This window comes from Macrobrachium nipponense, chromosome 11, assembly GCF_015104395.2.
Source record: "Macrobrachium nipponense isolate FS-2020 chromosome 11, ASM1510439v2, whole genome shotgun sequence".
NCBI lineage: Eukaryota > Metazoa > Arthropoda > Malacostraca > Decapoda > Palaemonidae > Macrobrachium > Macrobrachium nipponense.
In genome coordinates this window covers 569,765-582,315 of record NC_061087.1, presented here as the reverse complement: position 1 = coordinate 582,315, position 12,551 = coordinate 569,765, and positions in this window count along the sequence as shown.

Here is a 12,551-nt window from a genome sequence, read left to right as displayed (position 1 = left end):
AGAACATCGTTACATTGCAGCAAAACACATTTCTTGCGGCGTTTTTTATCGTATGGTAAACATTTTTTGAAATTGTTGGTTGTGCATGAAAATGTAAAATCGGATCTTTCCTAGATAGTGACCTAGATCGTGGTGATCCCAAGGGTTACAACCCGGTATGTGTCCACCTTGGCGGCGTGTTTGGTATACGTAAGCCCGTTGGGGATTACCGTAAAAACATAAACACAAGACTGTAAACATCATAAGATGATGACCCCCATGAAGTATTAGTCCTAGTAAACGACTCCCGAAAACCCTTGGGGTCACTATCTCAGAAAGATCCGTAAAATCAAATCAATTCAACAGATTCAAAAAGGATCATTTCAGCAAATACTGTCCAGCGTCGATGACCATAACTTAAAATGATCAAGCAGTCATTCGAATATATGCTGCCCTTTCCCTGGGTCTTAAACATCGTGAGTGGAGGCAGTTTTGTCCAAAACATTTTCACCTGCCATTGTCATTTCGTTTGATCATCTTTTGATATTTTTTTTTTTACCAGTTAGGGATTCAGTATAATACGGAAAGAGTATGATGAGAAGTCAAAAAAATTTCAGAGCAACGGAGTCAAAAGAGGAGGATAGAGTTTGTTCAGACAGTAGCTATATTATCAGCATTGATAAGCTGACTGAGCAGACTTGTACAAGTACCGGTTCTTAGTCTTGCAAGCAGCCATTGGTAAGGAGAGACAGAATTGCATCCTTTTAAGGCATAATTTATTCATATGTGCATAGCATGGATTCTTATAAATGATAATGTTTTAAAAACAGTATATAGTAGCTATGGCCAATTAAAAAAAAAGTTATTTAAATGAAAGCCGCTAATCAAGAGAGCGTCTCGTAACGCAAAGCTTATTGCTTACAATAGGAACGTTATATTTTACCACACTCATTTAGAGTATGTACTTCCTACACCAAAGCATTCCGTTTGCATTTACATGCATCTTACCGTTAAGGTTGGAAGTGTGGGTAAGGCTGGAAAATGGCCTTGGAGGGGTTGTTGTGAATCTGGGAAGGGGTCCGCACATGCCACTGCGGGGAAACCTCTCTCTCTCTCTCTCCTCTCTCTCTCTCTCTCTCTCTCTTCTCTCTCTCTCTCTCTCTCTCTTCTCTGCATCTGAATTAACTTTGGCCCAGCAACGAGATTTAAAAAACCCAGTATAGAAGTGGTTGCGCAAATACTTATAAACAAATTTTGTGTAAAACTATAGCCTAAGCAATTAATTCGAGATAGTATACATGTTGGCACTAAAGTTGGTTAGAAACTTGCAGCATTTATTTCGGAGCAATCTGCAAGCCGCTCCCCAATAAGAACCGGTGCAGACCACTAGAGTTCATTGAAAACAAGCATGGGACAAACACACACGCAGAACCTATGTTCCGAAACTTGCTAACCCAAGTTAACTATGAAAAACACAAAACCTAAACTCGAGAGCTAGAGAGACGACAGTCAAGATCTAAGATGGAATTTATGAGGCAAAGAAACGAGTATTCATTCTGGCTGATGATATCCAGGCATAACAAATGCACAGGGATATCTGGTACCAAATATGTCTTACTTAGTCATTTCATAGGGAATGTAAAATAATAATCTTCATAAAGCCACCGAAACTGTCATCCTAATGCCATTTTCTAGCCCAGGCACGTAGGAAGCACGAAAATAGAGGGAAGAAGGAACGGCAACAGGGACTGCTCATAGTCTCTGTCCGATTAACCGCGAGGACGTTTAGTGAATGATGATGTCCGTATTCGCCCCGTGACGTAGTCCTTTTTATCTGCCTTTAATTTTGATAACTACATTTGTTCTGTATATGAATTTAAAATCTCCAACTCTTAACATGGCATTAAGAATTATTCTGTTAACTTCCCTTTCTTTCCTAGTTTCCATATAGCCTAGATTACTCTTCCACAGATATTTCCTTCGTGTTTAATGGTTCACACTCTTAAACTTCCGCTTGCTGCTATGTGTACATTTTTAATTCTCTGACAGTGAATAGTGGCCTCGCCTTTCCAGACCTCACTGTGACCCATACCGCTTTCACCAGGCTACTGAATTCATCACATGTTCCTGTATGGACTATTCATGGCAGAATTAAACAAAAAGTACCCATGAGCTAAGAAATTATTAAAATGCCGACGTATTAAGTGCAAAAGTCGTGGAACTTCAACTGGCAGGTTTGAAGCTTCTGTCAGGAACGTCTGCCAGTAAATCAATAAGTTCTCTTGAGAGATCTGATCAACGTTTTTTTTTATTATTAAATTTCATCTGATCTTCTTCGGTATTACGTCAACTGCGCCCTACAGCTCATGTCACCGCAGCAGACTTGTGTTGCAGCCGCTCAGGACTGAAATTTTTAGGCCTCTTATTTTATGGCCAATACTTTCCCATTGGTACCATTGTTACTTTCATTTCTATGATGTTTCGCTCTTTTTTACGAATAAATGAATGAATCTAGAAATCATGATACAGAGCTAAGCACTTGAGCACGTCCAGCCAAGAGGGAGTTGGAGTGGTTGGACAGCAAGATAAAACGGTCCAGAAGTGAAATGGGTTGAAGTACCTGCTAGGCTCTAGTGGTGAAATTGCCAATAAACCCACAGTTATACTGTCAGGTAATAATTAGAGAGGTTGGACAGCAATATGGAGACAGGACGCCGGAATGGAGGTAAAATAAAAAGCTAAAATGTGGCAACTACTAGGGGCAGAAGGCACACTGCAACAGCCCATCATAATGCCTATGGTTCAGCACGAGAGGTGCACTGACGGGCGCTACCGACCTCCGGAGTATTTCTTTGAGTCGAGTGACTCCAGGGAGGATGTCCGTTCTTCCTTCAGAAAGCCGTATCCAAACTAAATAAGACGCCTCGTATCATTTCCATTTACGAAGCACCGAAGAAGGAGAGGATGAACATAAAGTATGAATTTTTTGAAGATGACCGGGACAACCTACTTGTTTCTCCGCATCTTCACCAATAACAAAAGAACCTTCATTATCGAGCTTCCAGCAAATACTTGGTTGGGCCATAAGAACAGAAAATGGCAGCTAGGAGAATGACTGGGAGGTCCAGCGGAATGAGGAGGCATTGCCCATCGACTGAAGGCATCCCGCCTCTATCCTGTTCGGGGATGGAGAGAATGTAGGGCAGCAAATCCTAAAGGCAATACCAGAAGAGACCTTGTTCCAGTGCCCGACCTACTTCTTCTCTGACTAGTGATGGATACTCGACTGGAAACAAGTTGTCCTAGTCACCTCTAAGTCGCACAAGTCAAATGAGAAAATCCTCTGGCCTAGACAGATCAACTTGACCTGCTTGCAAGATTTCCCTCACAACTCTCTCCCTCTGGACATTTCCCTTCTTTTGCGTCATGTTGGCCATTTATTTTGGTACATGTTTAATCCCAAACATCAAGTTTTCTTTATTAGCATAATTAGATAACACCATTATGGTACGATAGAGTTAATGCATTTCTTCTGACTAACCATATACTTAGTTAGTAAGTTGCTTTCTTGTTGACATTCAGTCATTGGTCCACCTCCATCAGAAGAAATAACTCTTATTTTGTGAAACTGACGCGTCAGAGGATTTCCAGTCTATGAAATCAGGAGCGTTACAACTGTGGTACGACGAGAAGAAGGAAGAGCACTGTTTACGAGGCAAGGCAGCTTCGTAGAGTATACGTTAGTCATTATGTTGTTTCTGCATTCACCTTTTATTGTTTTATATAATTATACATTCAAAAGTGTCGTTTGGATGTATTAAAATGACGATACGTTTGCAGCACTCGCTAACAGCGTTCAGTTATGAAAAGTGTCAAGAGGGCACCCGATGTTTACTCCTAAGATGGGCTGAGCGTCTACAAGTATGCTCGTAAAACACCGTTCGTAAATTGATCATGAAGAAAAGAACTCTCGTTTTATTACCGAACGTAATGTATCAATGTCACTAATTACGTGATTTCACTCTAGTTTGGTGACAAATCACGATAACTATTACCGGAATCTATTTTGGCGTGCAAAATCACCTACAGAGAGGACATGCACATCTTTTTGGACACGGATCTGGAACTTTTGTGGTGGAGGTTAAACCGATTTGCAAATTAGCTTTTACTTGTTCCTTGATGAAGAGGTACGATGTTGTTAAGTGCAAGTACTATGTATGTTCTCCTTTTGCATATAAGTTTAGCTTAAGCCATTATGTTCATGCTCCTTTCAATCACTAACCGTTAGCATATCTGAATATACCCACATGTGACAAACCAAATTACTCTGCTTCATACAGACCACTCACTGAGTCCTGTCTAGTGTCGCAAATGAATTTCCATCCAATATTACTTGAACTTAAGTATCTAAGGAGAGAGAGAGAGAGAGAGAGAGAGAGAGAGAGAGAGAGAGAGAGAGAACTCGTTCTTCTCCGATGATTCTCCTTTCTATCTTGCTATGTTCTGAGTTACGAAGCTAGAGGTTATATGGAGAACTAATGTATAATGATGACTGTGCAAACCGCTTTTGTGAATGACATCTGTGAAAGGCAGTATTGTATTATATGATAATCGGGGTGACAGATACATATATATATCTCCCTTGTACTGTATATATTAAAACCACAACAACTGTGTTGGTCATTACTCAATGGATTTCATTACGGTTTTGTACCAGGTAATGAAATTGCAAAATATAACCCACTTACTCCACACTATTACTTTTCACCACACTTCTTCCCTATAGTAGGTTCACATCATGTGCATCTGATATCTAGGGCCGTCCCTTACGGCGCTCTTGATTGGCTGTTGATAAGCCAATCACAGAGCTGGAAACTTTGTCTCTCGAGAGAGTTCACATAGGCAGCATGTATTGTCCACTTCTCTTGAGGGATACGTCTTTCATAAGTTATAACTTTCATTACACCTTAGTTTTACCCACAGAAAAGTAGTGTTTCCGAATTTCATCACTAACCGTCTTCAAGCCAATGATTTAAGAATTCAAATGATATGAGAATTACGGACTTCAGTAAACTTAATACTAAAATATTTATAGTGAAATAAGCAAAAAAATTCTTAAAAAATATATTTTTTCATTCCTTACACGAGATCGCAGAGCATTCATCATTTATCACCTTGTGTTTCATAGAGTTTCGTAGCTTAAACGTCATGGAAGACAATGGTATCGAAAAAATTATAGGTAAGTCTATCAATAAGAAAATAACAAGCAAAAGATAAAGAGTATTAATCTCTCTTATCTTCGTATAGTCAGGTGTTGCTCACGTGATCAATCGATGACGTCATCATCATGATCACGGCCCCTCTATAGAAGAAGTCTTATCGGGGAAAAAGAATATTACGACTTCATTACGTCACTATCATTATCATCATCACCCTCCCATATCCTATAGTGCAAATCTCTATATGAAAACAATTGTTACTAAGATATTGATACCTTATGGAGGAAATTCATTCATCCCACTGATTTTTCTTTCGCTTCAATCAGTTCTCCTATATCCCTTTCATTATTCCTTTTTATTATATATATGACGATTTTCTTCATAATTCTTATATCATTATATTTCGTAAATCATTGGCTTGTCGATGTTTAGTGATGCAACCGGGAAAATCTAGTTTTATGCGGGTAAAACTGGAGTGCAATGAAAGTTTTAACTTTTGAAAGACATGTACCTCAGGAAAGGTGGAACATACATCCTACCTATGTGAAGTCTCGAGAGAGACAGAGTTTCCAGCCCTGGGACTGGCTTATCAACACCCAATCAGCAGCGTCGTAAGGGACGGACCTAGACATCAGATGCACGATTGATGTGAATCTATAGTAGATATCAATCACGAAATTTTCTGTTGTTAAGTCGAAAAACAGGAATCCCTAAAGTCGAGTGAAAACGCAACAATAAATACCGTTATTATAATAAAATTCCGGATACATATCAGATATGTCGTCAAGTAGGAAAATTGTGTAACCAACCATCTTGCACAGAGAGGAGCCCACAATATCAACCTTAAAATATTGCTATGAGATTGAAGAACACATTCAAAAGGAGGCTCCGTTGGTAATTCCCGGGATATGTGTTAGTACTGCACAGCCCAGTTTTTTTTTTTTTTTTTTTCTTGCCCCTAAGTTCATTTAGTAACGTTAGTACATATGGTAAACGCAAGGTAATTTGGGTGAGGGAAACATGATGAGATTATTTTCAAGATGATTCTAAGGTTAAGATATGGCGTCCCGCTTTTCCAGGGAAGGTTTGACAATCCGTACTTGTTTACAGTTCGAGGAATATGACGTCACGGACGAAAAGAAAGTGAAGGCTAAGTAATCTATTTGGCCCATGGTAGTATAATTCGGTCAAAACACTCGGGTCAAGGCCTTCAAGAACTCGGCCAACGGCCTTGACCCTAAAGGTACACAAAAGAGTCGTTTGATTTATTAAAAACTACAATATTGTGTGTAGACAGCTGGCTGCATACGCAGATGTAGTAAATGCTTGACAGACTAAAAAATAACATAAAAATATTCGCATTTTAATAAACGACGTTATTTTCGTGAAGGCCTGAGATCATAATTCGAGTTATTTATGTTAAAATACAACGAACGTGCCCTGAAGACGCCGAAGATGCTAATTTCACAGATATGAATACATATACTGTCCATTGATTGTGCTTCTAGATAAATAAATAGCAATCACCTCATTTGTAGACGTATGCTGCTTTGCATTATAATATATAACAGTTACGAGCATTCCATAGTATGGACAACGGTGGAGTCGATGACCACAGTCGTTTCGAAGCCAGATTACATAAATCTGCCAATCTACAGCGTCCCATACTGAAAAACTAAATACAGTGAAAAACTTTTAACGGGACCTTTCCACCCAGCAGACTCACAACAGGTTTAATGAAAAAAAAAAAGTGAATGTTGAATATCAAGCGACGAGTTTTGGGCCAAGTCTCTAACCTTTACTGAACTCACTCGTGGTATCAAGATTGCGGATGATACAGTTTTCTTGAATCTTCGGACACATATTGCTCAATAATACCACACCTGGCAACTCTAGAAAGAGGGTGGAGCTTCAAAATCATCGCGCTTGTTGCTTTCTTGATTTCCTGTGACTTTAAACCATAAAGATTCTGTAGAAGTAAAATGACATACAGTTCATGCGTAATTGGAAACGGAATTAAATAATATGAGAAAATGCTTTAAAATTGGGGCAATACCGGTGGAAATCGTGAAGAACAATACAGTCTTCTTCTTCCCAGCTTAATCCTATACAGTAAGTGAATGCAATATTACGACGGGAGAGAGAGAGAGCATTGGCATATATATATACTATATATATATATATATATATATATATATATATATTATATATATACATACATACACACACACACACACACACACACACACATATATATATATATATATATATATATATATATATATATATATATATATATATATATAACATATATATATATATATAGGAGAGAGAGAGAGAGAGAGAGAGAGAGAGAGATAGAGAGAGAGAGAGAGAGAGAGAGAGCTGTGAGTCGGTGCACAGATACCTGGGAAACGGTGATATGGCTGACAAGATTGTGTTTCCCTATAATAGATAAAATATGAAGGGACCATAGTACTCAAGTTAATTCTTTAGGAAATGCATGCCCTAATCTTGATTTTATTCGACAGCTGCCGTAAGATTCAGATTGTAAAGACATGAAATTTTTCAACCCTAAGCTATGGTCATTCTTGCTTTCTTGGTATAGTCTCTACTTTAAACAATCTATATCTATCCGCAAATCATTCATGAAAAACGTTGTGTAAAGTAAAAGAAAAAAATATATTTAATACCATAAATAACTCGATATCTATTGCAGAGGCAATTAAAGTTTTAAATCGTGCAAAAGCCGTGTTAGCTGTGTAGGCTAACTCCAAACTGCTTGTAATGGGAGCATAGCCAGAAAATCTTCGAGTTGACAGGTTACTCTAAATCTGTTAAGGGGCCCATAGACGTTACGATCGCCGGATCCGGTCATCTGAACCGAAAGTAAATCTCACTGTCTATGAATCTATGGGGTGATCGTCTGGCCAAAAGTGGGCGGAGTCCGTCAGCCTCTCTGACCAACTCAACTCGCAACCTGCCGTTGCCAGGTTCGCGGCATCCGATTAGGTCAGGTGGCCGGAAGCCTCCACGTCGATATCGGTGAACCTCAGGTCAAACGGCTGCGCATGCGCAATGCAACGTTTTTTGGCCGAGTTCGCTGTCCGTCCGCGGACAGTTAACATGTATTAATCAAGAATATTGGGCTTGGTTTTATTAAATTGGAAAGTGTTTATGCCTAAATTGATGATATATCGGATTTATTTGTTTTTAATAATTGATACGGAAGTCAGAATAATATATATTTATAAATTTGCTATTTTTCCAAGGGAAAAATAGTTGTGTAGCTACCTATAATGAAAGCTGAAAGCGGCAGCATCATTCCTGAATGTCTTGTAGATTTCATTGAAACCTATATGAATGAGACTTCGCTTTGACGAGTCAAATCCAAAGGCTATCGTAACAGATTAAGCCTATCTGTTTATTCGTGTTTATAAATCATATATGCGAGACAGTTTTTCAATTAGAATAAATATCCATGATGACAAAATAATGTAAAACAAGAATAGGCCTATATGCGTCTATTCATGATTATGCACCATGCATATATAATTCTTTTTTAAAATGAGAACAAAATAATATTCTACTTTCTGACGAAACAAAATCAAACAATATTGGACAATGTATATTTTCTTCATTGCTACATCTCACGGAAGTTCGCTTTGAAATGAAATCAGACTAATCAACACACCAATGAAAAACAGGAAGACAGCAGTAAACTAAGGATTTTCATTCATTGTAACACGTCATAAGAAAGTCAGTCTTTAAACGAAAATAAATCAGTATTAACTGTTAATGAAAAAAGAAACATATTAGGCCTATATGTGTCAGCTTTGAAACGAAAGCAAACGATTATGATTATCTTTCCATGGAACTCTTCTGCATTCATAAACTATTCAATAAACATTATGAAAGTCCTTGGGGCCAAATTTAAACTCTTATCAAAAAATTCACACGGGAGTATTTTATTCGTTTTTATCAACCACTCTTTCACTGGACGTCTTGCTTGACGTTTATGTTTTTTTTTTTTTTTTTTTTTTTTTTTTTTTTTTTTTTTTTTTTTTTTTTTTTTTTTTTTTTTAAAAGATGTCAGCAAGTCAATTACAGCCAGAGCATCGTGTGTTGACGCCATCGCTGTTACCGAGGACTGAGGAAACGACATGTATCGTTAGTGACGAAGATTTGCTTGTACTGTCCGACTGCGCAGTTATAACTGTGAAGGTATAACTGAACGTTAGTGGCGGGCTTTAATCTATTCAGCTTTGACTCCCACAGCTTTCCAACGTGTCCAAATGAAACAGAATGGTACGCAAGGAATTAGTTAAAAAAAAAAAAAAAAAAAAAAAGACTAAATTGTATTCGTTTATTTTTATGATTGCTTTTTGACTTGAGATAGTTTGGTCTGAATGAATTATGTTAAGTAATTATGAAAAGGATGCGAAAAAAAGAACACGGCCAATAAAAAGAATAACAGGAATACTCAAATAAAGCAGATTAATATAGATATTGTCGACTTGAATATTCATTCACATACGCTTCCGAGAGATTATATTGATGAAAACAGACCTATATGCTCATCAGGCGTCAAAATCAAAAGTCAAATTTATACCCTCTAAATGTATCACGCAAATTATTTTATTGATCAAAGGACAAAATTAGTTTAATTACACTTTGCTATTCAAAAATATTGACAGACTAAATGTATCATTTATCGGCTGTGGGTCAAGACTCGAGTGGTAACAAAGCCAACTTCAAAATGCTTATGTTGTCGCGAAGTTTGAGTTGTGAATAAACTTAGAATTCGTGGACTGATCATGGGTATATATTTTCCTTACTTTGCAAAATAATCATCTTTCAAACAAATTTAGTAGATTTATTCATTGGAGAATAAATCTACTTAATTCTAATTCAATTTATTTCAAGTACAATATCTTTGAAAGGAAATATTATTTATTGATAAGTAAATAATCCGGCAACTGCATATGGCAATATTTCCATAATGAACAAAGAATTAAGAAACTACGCCAATTCTTTGTTGGCCGGCTGTACCTGGTACTAAACACATTATGGTGGGTCGCAGGAGGATGAAGCTGGTCATGGGGCTAGCAACCGCATCCTATAAGATTTACTGAGGAGTGGAAATTTATTTTGGAAGAAAATATGTACCTGACTTTTCAACACGCATCTTGTTGGCCGGCTGTACTTGGTACAACATATTATAGTGGGGTCGCAGGAGATAGTCTAGTCATGGGGCTGCAACCGCATCCTATAAGATTTACTGAGAAGTGGAAATTTATTTTGGAAGAAAATATGTACCTGATTTTTCAACACGCATCTTGGCATAGTACAGATGCCCAAAGGATATCTCAGCGTGGGATTTCCTTTACACGACTTTCTGGATATTGAAGGTCAACGAACTCCGTCATCCGGCCAAAGACGCTTTCCACATACCACAGTTGTGGTAGAAAGTTTCCTCTGATTTCTGCTTTCGTTTCCCCGTCACTCCCCTGCACTCCCGTGGACTTAAGGAAGTCAAGAGACAGAGCGAAGTGCTAGTTCCAGTGGTTTTTCTATCGTCAGGAACGTCGTTAAAAATAAATTCTGTTTGAATAAGTTGTCACTAATTAATAACACAACATTATTTGCGCTAATGAATCACGTTTAATTTTCGCAATTTAGGTCACACACATGTTCATTTATGCGCATTCAAGCAAGCACGTCAACGTACGCGGACTCAGACCAGACTTTCGCTTCTACTCGAAATTTCTTCTATCAGTTGCCTTCTCAGGACAGGTCTTTAGAAAGGCAGGTCTTCTTAATTTTCTATTCGTTTATTGAATGGAAGGCTGAGCTTCAAGCCCGGCTCAACATTTCCCAATGCATTTCCTATTCTACAGTTCGACATAAACACACTTCCAGCCAAACTCGTGAAATAAAAACCTCTACTTTATCGTAAATGTTCAAGATAGCTACGATTTTTCAGTATCCTGCAACTGTCAATAAAGTCCTCTTCAATAGTTTCTTTGAAACATTCGTTGTACATCTGTATTACGTGTGATCATTAATAACGAATTTCAATTTACAATACGAAAATTACAATCAATGACACGTTACTGATTTCCAGAGACTCTTCATCACATTTAATTAATTCGTTCCCTGCGAGCACCTACTCAAATTCTATAGAATTTTTACACCCTGCACATGCTATTATTTCATTCGTAATATCCAAGCACTCTTAAGGAGTAAGTAATAGAAAACAAAATGAAAAAAGGTTAAAAATAGATTCACAGAAGAGCAAGAATCACTGTTTAAAAGGAGAAACCCGACAATAAAGATAAGAAATATTCATACGAAAATACTGGCAAATAAAATTACAACAAATGTATTTACAGTTTTTAAATAAATAGATATTTATATAAATAACTATATATATGCATATATATATATATATATATATATATATATATATATATATATATATAATATATATATATATATATATAATATATATATATATATATATATATATATATATATATATGTATATATATATATATATATATCATATATATATATATATATATATATAGTGTGTATGGATGTGTGTAGATATATACTAGCTGACCAACCTGGCGCTGACTGGGAAATCTCTTATTACAACCGATAAACTGTCTCTCATTCCCATTAAGTTAGCTGCTCTTCAGTCTTCAAATCCCCCCCCCCCCCCCCCCCCTTCCTATTGGAGGCTGAACTGGGACTTAAAGGGCCTCCGGAGTGTCACTATTCATCTCAACAACCTCGAAAACTATGGATTAGACACTATCTGTCGTCTTCTGTCATTTTCATATTTCCCCCGACCCATACCTCCTTTGGTTCCAGTGTTGTCTTAATCCCAGTGTTCATTCCTAGATGGTAAGTAGTATGCATACCAAAGTTTGGTTGAAATTGCTCAATGCACTTCAAAGTGTATGTAAAACATACTTACATATATATATATATATATATATATATGTATATATATATATATATATATATACATATATATATATATATATATATATATATATATATATACATATATATATATATATATATATATATATATATATATATATATATAATCTTCTTTGCATAACTGGTTCCACGGCATATGTTATAGTCACCCCATCTAATATTGGCCTGGATCCAAAATTGCATATCTAGGCAGATGAGACAGTGCTCATTACATCATTGGCGGATGGCAGCTACATGTTGAATGGAATATAAAAATCGAATTTGAAAATTTTAAGAAGGGGCGAATTGCCTTTGAAATTAACATGAACCAGAGTGACCGCCCTCTATTTGACAAGA